Here is a 16,770-nt window from a genome sequence, read left to right as displayed (position 1 = left end):
CCAGAAGCAGGATGGAGAGCTCATCCATTCAAACATTAAGGTGAGCCTTGATTGGGGATTTCGGAGGTGGTCAGAGAAGAGCAAAGGGGAGGTGGGAAGCAATCACAATACTCTGCAGTCAGTTAATCCCCTTTCTCCACCTACAGAAAGATTTTTCTACGGGCCAGACAAGCCAGATTTGGGGGTCCAGTTCAGTCGGTGTTTCGAATCCTGCGCATCACGCTTGAAGAGGTCACAGCAATCCAGACCAGGTCAGCGCCTCCGTGGGAGCCAGGTGAGCGTTACAAACATGCTTCTTTTTTAACAGTACATATTGCAAATGAAGGCAATGAGCCGGAAGCACCAGCTAATGTAAAAGACGATGGGCACAGACACACCTAAAGTGCAAATGGGGAAAATGAACTGAGAAACCTGCGTGCAAAAATTGATCAGTTTAACATCAATTTTACAGACTTAAAGACAATTGTTGAAAGGCATATGTTGGACAATATTAAGTACCACTGCCCCACTTGTACCTGCACCCCTTCAGTCCATGCCTGTAACCTCCTTCTGCACGTGACTTGTGTTGTTGAGCAGGAGAAGGAAGTCCCTCCCATCACACATATCAACAGCAGCCCAGATGGTACCGGGCCTGGAGTCAGGAGAAGCCCAAATGAGGTTTATGACTTGAGGATTGCTGTTTTGAAAGAACATTTGGTCAGTAAAAAGTACCAGGAAGGCAGTGGTTAGGGGATGAATGCCTGCTCATGCATGCCTGTAGTACCACCGACTGAATGTGCATGGGTGTGCATGTGAGACTGTCAGTGAGACACTAAGAGTGTAGTTAAGTGTACAGTATGAGGGCATGTGTGTGCCTGTGTTCTGCAGTGCCACTACTGAATGTGCATAGGTGTATGCAAACATGACTACCAGTGAGTGAGACTCAAAAGAGCATATAGACAAGTGTATTAGTGTGTAGCATGTGTGCTAGACTCGGGAGTGCTGTAGACATAGATTTATACAAGTACATTCTTCTGCTGAAGAAATCATTTGGAATATACACTCTTAGCTTGTTTTGCTTCATGAAACATCGTCTGCAGTGACGTAAAGGTATTTGGCCCAATTTGGCCCAATTGGCCCAATTACAGCTTTTACTTGACCATTTATCCAGAAATGCAGAAATGATGGATGAGGCACTCAGCTTGAAATCCATCTCTCCATTGAAAATTAGTTTAATGAATTTGTCTTTTTCTGGTATATGCTGATTTAAGAAGTCTTGAGATATTGCAGGACCTTATTGTGGCTTAGCTACCCCAAAGATCAAAGGTTGTGAGATACTGTAGCTTTTTATAATGCACTAAGAATTCCCTTTCTTCATTTAATCATTTTCAAGAGATGGTTTGAATCACTCCATGAAAATGTAGTGTCAGAGATCTTATACCAGTTAATGGAGTGCTGCCCCACTCTCTCTTCCCCATTCTACTGATTTTCTGCCCTTAGCTAACACTGCTGTTTGACCTACATTGGGGCAGCCAGTATGGAGATGTTTTGTTATAGTGGTGCAGAATTTGTTACTGGAATTATGGGCAAAGCCAACATGAGTGTTCCTATGTGGCCATAATGGTCTACATTGGTGCAGGCAGTATGGGAATGTTTTCTTACAGGTTATTGCATTTTATACTGGCATCATGGGCAAAACCTACACCATGAGTGTTCTTACATGGACATATTAGCCTACATTGGTGCAACCAGTATGAACATGTTTTCTTATAGTGGCATGACATTTATACTGGAATTATGAGCAAAACCAACATTTTGAATGTTCTTACAAGGCCTACATTGAGGCAGTATAGACATGTTCTCTCACAATGACATTTCATTTTTACTGGCATTTTGGGCATAGCCAACATGATGAAAGTTCCTTTGTGGCCATACTGGCCTACATTGATGCAGGCAGTATGGGCATGTTTTGCAGGCGGTATGGCATTTTTACTAGCTTTATGGGAAAAGTCTACATCATGAGTATTCCTACATGGGCATGCTGTCCTTCATTGGTGCAACCAGTATTATCATGTTTTCTTCCTGTGGCATGACCTTTATATTTGGATTATGTACACAGCCAACATCATCAGTGTTCTTACAAGTCCATACTGTCCAAAATTGCGGCGGCCAGTATAGACTTGTCTTCTTATAGTGGTATGGCATGTTTCACAGGCATTATGGGAAAAGCCAACAAGATGAGCATTCCTACATGGTCATACTGGTCTCCATTTGTGCATCCATCATGGGCATGTTTTCTCACAAGGGCATGGCATTTTCTACTGGCATAATGGGAAAAACCAACATTATGGGTGTTCTTACATGAACATACTGGCCTACCTGGCATTTTTACTGGCATAATAGGAAAAGCCAACAGGGGTTCATATGTGGAAGATACTGCCAAGGATTTATTAGAAGAGCCAAAATGGACATGTTTGTTATTCTATCATTATTGGCATTATGGGCAAAGAAAACATGAATATATTCTTGTGTGGGCATACTGGCATATATTGATGCAGCCAGTATGGACATGTTTGTAAACAGTCAGCCTTAAAATGTTTCCTTACACTAGCAGATGCTAGTACATTTTGCGGGCTAAAGCATCATGACAATGCCCCCCCCACAATATATACATTGGAAAATGCTCCTGTGCACAGTTGGTGGTTGGACATCCTTTGATTTCTTTCACCCTATACAACCAATTTTAAACTGTCGATTGTTTTTCCCAACTTTTCACAGAAAGTGTGCTGTGCAATGCACCATTATAACCCATTATTTTAAAAATGTACTCAGAGGGAAAACCCCAGAACACTCCTTGGTTGGTTTGGACTCGTTTCCTATGCCTGGTCACCCCTGCAAATTCATGGAAAGTGTTGATGCACCTCCAATTAAAATATTCATCAGCCACCACTGGTATTGAGCAACTTTCAGAGAGTCGAAAATATGCTGCCGAAGGCAGGTTTGGTACATTTAGGAAAGTGTTCATAAACTGGAGTAGATTTAGAGTAACTAAGTAGGGAGAAGAGTGTGGAGATGAAGTGGCTGACTACGGACTCAAAGTCACATTAAGGGGATTTGTTGTTTACATTGTGTGACACATTCAGTGATTTAAAGTGGATGAACAACACAAGTGAACTCTGGTGATTCTAGGGAATGTGAATCCCTGGGATTCAGAGTAGCTCTTGTCATTGTGAGAGACATGTGTACATGACTTTTGATTTTGTGTTACATCTGTAGAAGCCTGGAGAAAATACCAGTGATTATTTCAGGCAAGAGGAGATGTCAGGCATTCTTTGTCTTTAAGCGACTGTAAGTGACACACATGCCACAAGAAGAAAAACAGTCTTGACTTGTGCCTCACATTTCATATGAGGAGACAATCCATGAGGGAAACTGCCTGAAGACTCTTAGTCATCATACTCATTAAGTTTTTAGGGGACAATTAGCAGAGATTCAGGAAGGTGGGAGATTACATTCAGTGTCTGTCTCTTGAAGTATTTGTATTTTGTATTTATTTATAAAGCGCAGCCAGGCCCGGGGGCATACGGGCGCGTAAGTTAGATCTGGTTACAGTTACAATTAGGTGCAGTAAACAAGGGTTACGTTACAGTTACAGATAGGTACATACTTAGTATTGCAGATACATACATACATAGTCTAAGATAAATACATTAATTACAAGAGTGTGCCATCAGCAGTCAATCGTGCTGGGATCAGGAGGTTAGGCTGTCATGGAGTCCATGTTGTGAAGCCAACACTTCGTGTTGTGTTTGAAAAGGTTAAATGAAGGTTCTGCCCTTAAAAGCGCGGGGAGTGTGTTCCATAGTTTAGAAGCTTGTACAGGGAAGCTAGCTCCACCCGAGTTATGAAGTTTGAATCTCGGTATGGACATAGTGTTAGCTTGTGCTGCTCTAAGTGGTCTTGATGATGTATGAGGTGTAAGTTGGTTGGTGAGGTAGGCTGGTGCAAGGTTGGCCCTGGCTTTGTGTGTGAGGGCCAAAGTTTTGAGGGATATTCTGTGCTCTACTGGGAGCCAATGTAACTTGCGTCTAGTCTCAGAGATATGCGCCTTTTTAGGGATGTTGAGGGCAGCCTTGATGGCATTATTTTGAATTACTTGCAGTTTGTTGATATTTTTGTGGCTAGTGCCTAGGTAAAGGGCATTACAGTAGTCTATTTTGGATGGGACTAATGCTCTAGCAAGAGTAATGCAATTGGGTGAAGAGATGAACGGCCTACATGCAGTGATCAGCTTGCAGGTGTAAGCGGCTGATGATGCTACTGCATTAGTTTGTTTGGAAAAGGATAAGGTGGCATCAATGTAGATGCCAAGGGTTTTAGTATTATTTGAAACGGGGATGAGATTGCCATCTATAGTGAAAGATTTGAATGCGGAATTAAGATTTTTAAGTTTGGCGTGAGTGCCAAGGATGATCAACTCAGTTTTTTCGTCATTGAGGCAAAGTCCATGATGTGCCATCCATGCTTGTATAACTGAGTATATTTCATTAAGGGTTTTGCTGTCTGTTTCATAGTTACCCGAGATAGGAATGAGTATCTGGGTGTCGTCCGCGTAATTAGTATACGTGACACCCAGATAGTCAAGGATATCAAAGAGGGGCTTTGTGAATACATTATAAAGCATCGGGGACACACACGAGCCTTGCGGGACTCCACAAGGTACTGGTGAGGGTTCAGCAGAATCAGTGGGAGAGAAAACCCTCATGGTTCTGTTCGCCAAGAAGGAACTGATCCAAGCCGTGGCTGCATCTGAAAAGTGTGCAGCAGTTTTCAAGTGGTGACAAAGTGTTTGGTGGTTGACCAAATCAAAAGCTGCTGACAGGTCAAGCAGTAAAAGGAGTGCAAGTTTGCCATTGTCTTTCAGGATTTGGATCTGGGTAGTGAGGTCTATTAATGCAGTTTCCGTACCGTGTCTCGGTCGGAAGCCGGATTGCCTAAATCCCAGGAGATTGTTATATTCTAGGTAGGCCTGTATTTGTAAATAGGCTGCTCTGTCCAGTATTTTTAATAAGAAAGGTACAGTCGTTATCGGCCTGTAGTTAGACGGGTTGGCTGGGTCAAGAGTAGGTTTTTTGAGAAGTGTCTTTTAGGTTGTCAGGTACTAGTCCAGATTTGAAGGAGGCATTGATGAGGTTGGTATTGAATGGTGCCAGATTGTGTGCGGCTGCTTTGATGATCGGGGAAGGGCAGGCATCACCTTGGCAATTTGATGGTTTAAGTTTCCTGATGATGTTTTCTACTTCCCAGATTGAGAGGGGTGAGAAGCTGAAAGGTTTACAAGTTGACTTAAAGGTAGGTGATTTGTTAGGTAATTGTTTGTAGTCAGGGTCAGCTAGTAGCAGGGATTTTTTTGCGTTGATTTTAGATTGTAGGCAAGCTATTTTATCTAATAAGGCCTTCTGAATATTACTGCACCATAGTGCGTCAGTAACACATTTGTCAATAGGGGCAATAGGGGAGTCTAATTCTTTCAGAATCTTAAAAAGTTCTTTTGTGTTGGATTCCGCTTGTGTAATCCTTTTGTTATAGGTGTCTTTTTTAGCAAGAAGGATGGCTTCTTTGTAACTAGTGGAAGCTAGGGTTCGCTCAGTCTTATTGGATGCTGTGGGGTACTTTCTCCAGTGTGCCTCAGCGGTTCTCTTAGTTTTGCGTAATTCTCTTAACTGCGGCGTGAACCAAGTGTTAAGGTGACGCTGTGGTTTAGGTTTCCGCAATTTTAGGGGGGCGATGGTGTTCAGTGCTTTGAGAATAGCCTGGTTGTATATATCCACTAAAACTGTAGGATGGGGAGTAATATGGGTAGGAGTTTGTCAGGTGTAATGTCTTTCTTATTTCTCGTGCTGGTGGCTGGGGCGATGATAGGAGCCGGGTGGGGTGTGTTGGCTTTGATGGAAAAGGTTATTTTATGATGATCCGACCAAATGCATGGGTCATTGGATAGGAGATCAATAGAGCAATTGAGGTGAGTGAGCCAGTCCAGTGTTCTGCCTTTGATATGAGTAGGCTCATGAATAATGTGGTTGTGACCCAAATCAGATAAGGTGTTGGCTAGGTCATGGGCGTTAGTATTCTTTGGGTCGTTAAAACCAAGATTAAAATCTCCAAGTAGGATGGTTTGTGAATTGGGTTTAGTGTCTGTGGTTATGAGTGATGCAATGTCCTCTATAAAAGAAGAAATGGGACCTGGTGGTCGGTAAATAAGGTGCATTGTTGCCATGTGGTTAGGTGATAGAGGAAGTTTAATGGACAGGGATTCAGCAGAAGGGATTTGACCGTCCTGGATGACTTTAATGTCAAAGGTATTTCTGAATATGAGGGCGAGTCCACCTCCCTTTGTCTGAGTGGTGTTTCTGTCGCATCTAATAATGGCATAATCATTAGGTATAGCAAGAGCCAGAGATGGACCGGAGGCAGCATTAAGCCAGGTTTCCGTGACTGCAAGGAGATTGAGAGTTTCGTGAGTTATAAAGTCAGCGATGTCGAGAGCATGGGCAGGGAAAGACCTAGCATTCACCAAGGCTGCTTTAATAAGTTTGTCTTTTTGGGGAATTTTTTCTGGTGGTATGGGTTGGTCATGCAAAAGGATATGGTCTGGCTTGTCTGAGTCAATGGCCGAATTGGCAAGGTTGTGGTCAATGTGCGAGTGTTTAATGCTACTGTAGGTGTACAGTTGGGGTTTTTTGTGAGTGAATAACACATGTGGCATCGGGCAACACTTCGGAGGAGTCACAGGAGGAGTAGAGAAACCATAAGGGCAGTTTGTGCAACCCTCATGCTTCATTGATTCTTCCAGAGAAATGTTCAGAAATTCAGTGAGGAAGAAGATAACATTCAGTGGGCCTCATTACGAGTAGCACGGTAAAAACGGTTCATTACCGGTATGCCGGTAAGAGCGGGTCCGTGCTCGTATGAACCCGCTAATAGCGGGTGATTACGAGTGCGCGAGCACGCGCGAACCCCCATGCCGGTAATGGTAATACCGGCATGCCGCTAAAGGCCCTCCAACCCCCCGATAGCGGCATCATGGGACTCGCCGATACCGGCACCCCCTCAGAGCAACTACTAATACCGGCCCGGTAAGACCACCATGCTAATACCGGGTTCGCAAAACCGGACCCAGATATTACGTCATCGCGCAGGAACGGGAAATGGGCCGGCGGCCATCTTTAAAAACACAATCCATTGCCATCCTCCCTAACCACCAGTCTTTTCGTGTCATGCTGTGTTGGAAAACCCTGAGGATGTCCAAGGCCACCCGGAAGACAACCACCCGGCAGCGGAAGATGCGTTTTTCAGACGCTGAGCTCAATATGCTTGCTGACACTCTGGCTGCACATGCACCCATAATAAAAAGCAATGATATGAAGCGAGAAGCCCAGATGAGGAGAAAGGAAAACTGGCAGGAGGTTTCCCCGGAAGGTGTCGGCCGTGGGGACCACCCCACGCACTGTGCGTGACTGCCGCAAGAGGTGGGACGACCTCCGCTTGAGGGTGCGAAACATCTTATCGAGCAACAGGAGGGCGGCCATGGAGACAGGTGGGGGTCCACATTCACCTGCTAAGCTGATGCCCTGGGAGGAGACTTCCAGCACTTTTATTGATCCTGAGTCAATAGAGGGATTCAGAGAGATGGAGATGGGTGCGGCATCATCCACAGAAAGAGGTGAGTGACCCTGCACATCCCTGTAGGTGAAAACATGACTTAGCACTAGTGACGTGGATGTGAGACTAGGCAAGCCAATGCATGTCCCTACACCCACATCAACATATCCAAGTCAAGATTGCGGCCCAAACCCTGCCACACAGAAATGCATGCTGAGTGCCAATCCCATAACCTACACACGGGCAACATACCAGGACCGTGCCCATGTAACCCAACACACAAACCCCATATCAACGACATGCCACCTGCCATCGGGTGAATGCTAACATGCCCCCTCTGAATACCCTGCGTGACACACCTGTAAGACATGAATGCATGATCAAATTAATAATGAACAGCACCATCGTATGCCTCTGCCATGTCACACCATCACTGATGCCCTGCATCTCTTCTACCCCCCAGGCACTGATGAGGAAGAAGCAACCCAAGAGATCACCGCAAGGGAATCCGCCTCACACCCTAAGAAGACGGCTACCACCACCACCTCCGCTGGAGGCAAGCAGGCCACTGCCAGTGTGCCTGTGCGAGCTGGGACACAGCCAGCAACACCTGCTGCCAGTGTGCCTGACATCTACTGACCCAGCAGGCCACACCCACACCTGTCGAAGGAGAGTCCCTGGAAGCACCCGTCTCCACTGAGGAAGAACTTGATGCCAGTGTGGAGCCTGAGGGAGACACCGAGGTGACATGCCCGGCCACCCCGAGCCCGTGCCCACCCCCTCGCCCAACACCTGCAGTCACCCACCTGCAGTGAAGCTGATCCCTGCCTCCGTGACTGTGACCTACCCACCTCTGATGAGTACAGTCCCGAAAATGCCGTCCACGTGACTGCACAACCCACCACTCCAGCCCCCTCCAAAACCATGGAGACACGATTGTCGATGGTGGAGGCCCGACAGGAGGCCATGTTAGACCTACTCCGCCAGTACATAGCGGACGGGGAGGAAACCAGGCGGGGTATTGCCACAGCAATTGCTGGGACCACAGCGGCCATTGCAGCCAACACAGCCGCTGTTAATGCATTGGCTCGGCTAATGAGGGACTGCCTGGGGGCGGTGACACAGGTGCTGACTTCAATGGTGCTCCATATGCAGCAGCCAAGGCTTGGAACCTGCCAGCGACTCACCTGCTACCTCCACACCAGATTCATCTGTCCCCACCAGCCCAGTGTTCCAGACACGTAGGAGTGCAAGGCACACTGAAATGCCACCTGCGGACAGGAAGAAGTCCCGGAAGTAGTGTGGGTGGACAATGGGAGTGGACAACAAGGTTGGGGGTGAAGGGGTGCCTCTTGGGGGTATTGGTGTTGGTTGGGTGGGTTTTGGAGTTTGTCAGGGGGTTTTGGAGTTTGTTGGGGGGGTTTTGGAGTTTGTCGGGGGGGTTTGGAGTTTGTTGGGGGGGTTTGGGAGTTTGTTGGGGGGGTCTGGGAGTTTATTGGGGGTCTGGGAGTTTGTTGGGGAGTTAGGGAGGGGGGAGTGGGCACATTTTTGTTGTTGTAAATAATACACACGTTGTGATGAGAAAAATCCATGGCTGGACATTGTTATTTTCGTGTGCATCCATTTAATGTGTTACGGTGTTCAGTGCCCAACTCTCAACATTCCCTGTGTGCATGTCCACATTGTCCCAGTGTCTGACTGACACATGTCTTTCATAGTCCCTGTGGGTCAGGAGTATTTGCGAATCTGTGCTTGGCGTACTGCATGGCCATCCCATGCATCATGTACTAGCAGGGGGGCTACTTCATCTCCGTCTCCATCCTCATCATCCTCACCCGGGGCATGCATGTCAATGTCAGGTGGCAATGGTACATTTCTCCGGACGCACATGTTTTGCAGCATGACACAGGCCATGGTGATCTTTGCCACCTTCTCAGGCCTATATCGGAGTGCCCCACCAGACCTGCTTAGGCAGCAGAAACGCGCCTTCAACAGGCCAAAGGTCTGCTCTATCACAACACGGGTGCGGGTGTGCACACAAATGTACTCCTCTTCATGGCTGTTCTGCAGGTTCCACACAGGGGTAAGTTGCCACGGCCTCAAGGGATATCCTCCGTCACCTGCAAGCAAATACAAATAGGTGTGTGTCAGTCTGAGCTGGCACCTTCAAGAAGCACAGTCATGGCAGCAGCAATTTGGTGTGGACATGCACATGTCCCTGTATGTATGCAAAATTGTCACCTAGATGCATTCTAAACTGTTATGAGGTGTGGTAGTCTGGATGCGTTCAATAGATGATGCAGGGTGTAATCATGCATGCTTAGGCGGATGTACTGTGGTAGTACAACAATGTTTAGCCTCCCATTCAAGCAGTTAGTTCTATGCATGGTCACACTAGCCACATTGGCCCAGTGTCCATCCTGTACAGTCATGAATTGCTTGCCATCACCATGGTGGCCTGGTTGTGCCTCTTACTTGTTGTCATCGATATGCATTATTTGTTTAATTTGTGCCAGTGATGTGTCATGTTCCGTTTGTGAGGTTCAGGTCTGGAGTGTTTAGCTCTGCATGCATTCTCCAATCACCGACAATTGCCACCCAGGTGGGGTATGCATCCCACACCCCTTTCCCAACCAGGTGGAGTATGCATCCCTACACATCAGTACCCCAGAGCACTGCCATGGCCCAGTTGTGCAACTCACCAAGCAGCCAGGCACGTGGTCCAGCATGTAGCTCCATGTGACGGGGTAGGGTGGAGTTGTGCAGTACCATGGCATCATGTGTTGATCCGGGATATTGGGCGCAGCAATGTGTGATGATCTTGCTGGAGTCACATGCCATCTGCACATTGATGGAGTGGTATTGCTTGCGATTGCGGTACACCGCCTCTATGGCATGGGGGACTACCAATTCAACATGGGTGCAGTCCAGGGCACCAACACAATTGGGCATGCCTGCCAGTGCATGGAAGCCTACTTTGGTGTCAGCTATCTCCTGGCCAGTCCGTGGTAGGGATATGTGGGTGCTGGCGTGCTTCAGGAGGGCATCCAGCACTTGGTTCAACATGTGTGAAAAAGTGGTTGGGAAATGCCACGCAGCTGCCCCACTGTGTGTTGATAGGTGCCTGTGGCCAGGAAGTGGAGCACGGACACCACCTTTAGTAGCGGGGGGATGGCAGTGCGTATTTCTATGAGGCTGCCTATGTCGTTGTGTATCATGTCCAATATGGTGGTGATGGTGTCCCGGTCCAACCAGTACAGGGTGTGGATCTGCTCGGGGGTTAGGTTGAATGGGCTGGGTCGGGTGTGAGGGATTGGTGGCTACCTACGAGGCACTGCTGGCTGCGCTGGTGGTATTTGCTGGGCAAGTCTCACCCTCCTTCTCCTCCTGCGTCTCCTCTGTGCTGCCTGGTGTTGCTGCTGTAGTTGTTGTTGTAGTTGGTGTTGTTGCTGTAGTTGTAGCAGTATTGGCATGTCCTCCAGCGCCATGATTGCAACAGCTAGTAGTGGCATTTTGGTGTTGGAAGGGGTGTGGTGTGTGAGTGTGCTCATTTTATTCTGGCCCAGCCTCCATTGCCTCCAACTGTGGGGATTGTGTGCACCTGTGGCAGTTGGCTTGTTTCCTGATTGCTGTTTGCGGGTGGTCTGCAATTCCTGTAATGCCGGCATCGTGCAGCCCGTGATTACCGGCTTCGCGATGCCAGTATTTGCATGTCTGCATGGGTTGGGATGTCCCCATATTACCGGAATGCCGGTATTTGCTCCCCGAAGAGGCGCGTATACGCGCCCATGCCGCTATTAGCGGTGCCGTTATTTAGGGTGCCGCTAATACCGGATTGCTGGATCAGAATACAACGGAGCGGTAAACGATGCCGGTATTATCATACCGGCATCGTTTTTGCCTTACTGCCAACCTTGTAATGAGGCCCAGTGTCCATCTCTTGAAATGATTGAATGACACATGTGATATGTGGGGAAAGAGTAGCAACGCAGCGAACCCCTGAGAGCAGTTTGTGAGAGACTCATGTCTGTGTGATATTAGATGAAGAAAGGTGGAGAAAAGTTAATGTAGGTGGTAGATACATTTCATTGTCCATCTATTGAATAAAGTGAATGGCACATGTGGCATTAGGTGCCAAAACTTGGGAGTGGGAGCAGAGAATCCCAGAGGACAGCCTTTGCAAGGCTCACACACATGGTCTTTGTGGGAGAAAGCAGCACATATTAAAAGAGGCTGTAGATAACATTCAGTGAAATACACATTTTGAAAATAAGTCTGCAGCACTCAATACGTCAGAGGCAGAAGCAGCACTTGCTATGTGCACTAGGATTCCAGATTTACATGTGATTAATTAAAGGTATCATCAAACTCACGTTCCACCCTCACCCTCCTCATCACAAGTTGGTATGGAGTACCTGCAGCTCAATGATGAACAGCCACGAACACTGTCGGAGGAGTTTGCACTTCCAGTTCTGTCTTTTATCTCAAGAGCAGAAACAGAGAGGGGTGATGTTAGCTACTGAAGAAAAGGGCAAAACATCTCACGTTGTATTTAAACAGTGGAAGAAGAATGAAAATTCTAGGTCCCTATCACCTCCACCGACATCCACCGATAAATCAGGCAATAATGATGAAAGTAAGATTATTAAATAATTAGTAAATCTTTTATAATGCACATCAAACCAGAGACGAGTCTATAAGCGTGGGACCCAAATTCAAACCTGTGTTGCTCTGTGTTACGTTGCAGCTGAGCTATCCTCCCTGCCAAATGATCTATCTAGGATCTATCAGAGTCTAGGTAGGAATGTGCATTGTGGTTGGAAGACATTGATACTGAGGTGGAAAAAGCAAGGCTGTAGTAGTAATAAAAGACTACCCTCAAACTAGACTCTCTACAAGAAACAGCTTTCATGTCATAGATCAGACAGTTCAACATATTCTGATGCAGCTACCACCAGTACTGCCAATACCATTGCACCCGGATGAGCCCAGCTTGTGTTTTGTTAGCCCAAAACTAAAAGTAAAAGTGTGGCAGTGCGGCTTGACGCAGACACAGATGTAGATTGTAGGTCATTTCCTCTAGCCTCGCGTGTGTTGAGGACGTGCACCAAGCTGTTCAATCTGGAGAGGCTGCTTTTTGAGCCTCTGCCTTGGCTGTGCTGGGCCGGTCTGCTGTGGGGGTGCCGTGTGGAGTTTGGTTAGTCAGGAGGATTGGTGGAGTTGGCTGCTCTCCTGCGTGGAATGCGCGGAAACCAATCTGCTGTGGGAGGCGCAGTATTGTCAATGGTGAGTGCAGTGCTGGCTTTTTCTGATGCACCCGAAGGGGCCCCTAGGGGACCCTCGCGTAGTGGAAACAAGGCAAATCACCACACACGAACTGATACGCCAGACACAAGGTTGTATTCCCAAAAGCTAGGGTTTATTGCAAAGCAAATAGTCTCAGTTGGCCAACTCGGTCTCACGCTCCGCGACGTGTGTCTCCAGACCTCGAGGGACGCAAGAGAGCAAATAACGTACATCAGTTACATATATACAAAATGGACATCCTGCAATCAGTCATGACATGTTCATTACGCCCATTGTACAGTTTCTTTGAACTGGGTCTGATGATTGACAATTTCGACGAATATGACACCTTCGAACATCTATTTTATCAACAATATGCAACATTGCGATTCTGGAGACATATTTCTTTGTTGAACAGAACACAGCGCTTCTGTTCTTGCGAGCAAGCTGCTTACAGGGGAAGAGTCGCATTCCAGGCCTTGCTATCTCCTATTTGCTATTCGTGTCCTGGGAGTCAGCATGCTCTGCTGGGCTTAGGAAAGGGGGGCCGTAAGAAAAGCATAATTCAAGCCTTTAGCTGTTTCTTTCTAGCATTTCTACCATATTAACGAGACTAGTTGGCATCAGTGAAATGATTAAATGCTGTGGTGCTCTTCCAAGGCTACATGCGGGAGGGGATTTGGCATTCCTATCTGGGGCTGCCTACGTTATGTTTCAACGAATAACTCCTGGCCTCACGGCCTTGCTCTTTCGCTTTGAAAAACAAAGTAATCAGTGAAGCAGAATAAGCAGAATAAGCTTTCGGCTAAGCAGTTTTGAACAAAAAGCAATGAGCAAACGTTAGAGAACAAAATGGCGATTCTAGTTACATCAGAAAATGGCCGCACATTGGTCAAATGTATGAGTCTGTATTTCTGACATTCAGTACATGAGACGGTTGGTCTTCGGCCAATATGATACATTGCCATTAATCGTGTGGCATCTATTTTCCTAGACTGACAAACCCTCCTTTTGGCCGATTGCCAAACGCCTCATCCATACATAGCACCCACCTCTGATGAAGTGTCTGATATATCTGAATTTGAATTTGAACCTGAATCTTGCATACTACTATATGCATCTTCATTCCCACCAATATTTATGGCCATGAATTCTTTTATCCTTTTCATTTCATGCATATCTTTATTATTTTGGCCATACATTTGTTTTTGGGTTACCATATGCATAAACTCTTCACTTATCTCAGTGCAAACGAGGGGCAGATAGTGTATGCAACAACAGCAAGTCATAAACAGTCCGAGCACTATTACTAGTATTGCAACTAACTTCCATCCCCAAGCACGTAATATCCCCCAGAACCAGGACCCTGCCTCCCAATTCCCATTTATGGTATGGAGTTCGGAGCTTAGGACGTGTAACTTTTTTATTGCTTCAAAAATCATAGGGAGGAGTCATTTACGAATACGCAGCACGTTGATCCCACGATTTTTCAAACTCCCCCATGACCAACCAGGATTACATCAAGAGCCATTCTATTTTGCAGCGTCATTAATCTTATTCCTTTCTCTGCCAGCGTCATGTTTTATAGTATATCAGTTGTTATGTTTATTGTATTTTCTAACACTCGGGATAGTTTCCTTATGTTATAGGAATGTATGGCTTGGGCCAAAAATGGTACAAATGATTTTGCTAAGTCTTCTGTTCTTAAAGCACCTTCTGTGCTTCTTCGTGGCATGGATCTGGATAACCTGGCTACATCTGCTGTCTATAAGAGCAACACTCCCGGGAACAGTAAACCCAAATAACAAGTGCCTCCCCAGTTTCTGGGTAACCAGGGATACGCTTTTTCTCCGCATATAAAATAAACAGGATCACCTTCATACACTGGTTCTACTTCTCTTTTGAGAACCACTGTATTCATACATTTAGTGAACGTTCCTACTGAATAGGAGCCCTTCTTCTTCAGGCAATAAGGGACAGTTCGTGGGCTATAATTCACTGTATAGGAAGGGGGCATTGCATCTTTATTTTCTTCTGTTCTTACACCGAACATGGTTACTGATGTTTTGAAAGGTGGAGACAATCTATCTCGTTGTGCAGGTTTTGGCGTAGGGTTTTGAATTATCATTCGTGCTTTATGGAATATAGAACAACCTACGGGTCTCATAATTATTTCCTCAAATTCATTCATGTTTGTTTTATCTAGTTGACCCGTATCACTCTTATTCTATTTCCCATAAAATAGTGCACTTAGTGATGCACTGCATGCAGAACCTAATGGTAATGGCTGCACATACCAACCTATTCCCTTCCCAGCGTGCTGCGGTACATGGGCGCATACCCAGCAATTATTTTTCTTTAAAATTGCATGCGTCATGTCCATTATGAGCAATAAGGTATTATTCCCATATCCTTCTCTGTGCCTCTCTTCCATTGGGGACAAGGTGTAAGTAATTACATGAACCGGGCTTTCAGTAGTGGAGATGTTAATTACTGGCAAGAGCATATTTAATGTGTGCGTTACTTCTACATACCATAGTATAAATGCCGTTATTATTGGCGCTAACATACTCATGACACACATTACTATCATTAGGATCAGGATACAGTTTTTTCGACAACGTGTTCTTTCTAACTTTTCAGTCTTCATATCTAATTTGTTATCAGCAGCGGTGCAGGAGGAGGCTAAAGCTGCCATTCTCGCTCTCACAGTCCTTCGTCTTCCACAGTGGTTGTCGTGAATATCTCTCCTTGTGGCACTCCTCCGAATGTCAATGAATTTGATAAATGTCAACAGTTTATTCTGCCAGTTCTTAGAAGCCTGGATTGCTTACTCATTAGGCAAGATCATTATGCATTCGCATGTTTGCTCAAAAGGACTCCAGAGCAGTTATCAATTGCCTTTGTACCATGTGCGCCCCGCTTGTTCGTTCGGGTTCCGGGCACATGGATTTTTATGATCGCACCGAGGAGCCAAGAGTCTTGAGTTTGCCGACTTGCACAACTCTCACGCTTCTCTCCTCTAGACCTCCAGTTCCGGCACCATCTGTGATGGGAACCAGAGGCAATGATGAAAAAAAACAATGAAATGCAGCTTCGATCACTCCTTCTTCCGAAGCCGTAGATTGTACCGTTTAGCTCCTGGTACAGTATGGTCAATGAATAGTGCCGGTGCACTCCCAGACTCAAACTTGGAGTCCTGCGGTGCAGTGACAGGTGGCTGTGAACGCCGCAGTGGTGATGCAAATTTTGTTTCAGGCTGTGGCACAATGGCAGATGCTGGTGGGCGCCAAAGTGGTACACGCTTTGTGTCAGCCTGCAGTGATGCAGATTCAGCTGGCCACCGTTGGGGCACTCTTTGCCCTTTCTCCTTTATAGCAATCTTTCCAGGCTTCGCTTCAAGCTTCACTTCAGGTTTAGGCAGATCCTGTAGTAAGGGACTGGCAACAGTTTCTTTCGATTCTGGAGCTGCTGTTTCTTTCTGGTCATCTCGTCAGGCAAGTCTTTAAGCAGCGGTGGGATCCTTTTAGCGTGCGTGGCATGAATCCACACCTTCCTCCCATCCACTCGGATCGCCGTTTGTGTTGCCAGCAGTACTTGATAGGGGCCACACCATCTGAGTGCTAACGATGATTTTCGTTCAAAATTCTTAAGTAGCACCCAGTCTCCTGGTGCCAGCGCGTGCCCCGGACCAGTATACATCACGGGTAAAGCCTCCTGCACCTGCTGATGAATCAAACGCAATTTTTGTATCAAAAGGCCACAATAAGTACTAAGCACAGGATGTTCAACTTCGCAAAGCCGCTTAGGCTGAGGTGCGCACCAAACATTTGCCGGCCTCCC

This window comes from Ambystoma mexicanum, chromosome 5q, assembly GCF_040938575.1.
Source record: "Ambystoma mexicanum isolate Mex_15411 chromosome 5q, UKY_AmexF1_1, whole genome shotgun sequence".
NCBI classification, from domain to species: Eukaryota; Metazoa; Chordata; class Amphibia; order Caudata; family Ambystomatidae; genus Ambystoma; species Ambystoma mexicanum.
Note: the sequence above shows the minus strand (reverse complement) of the source record.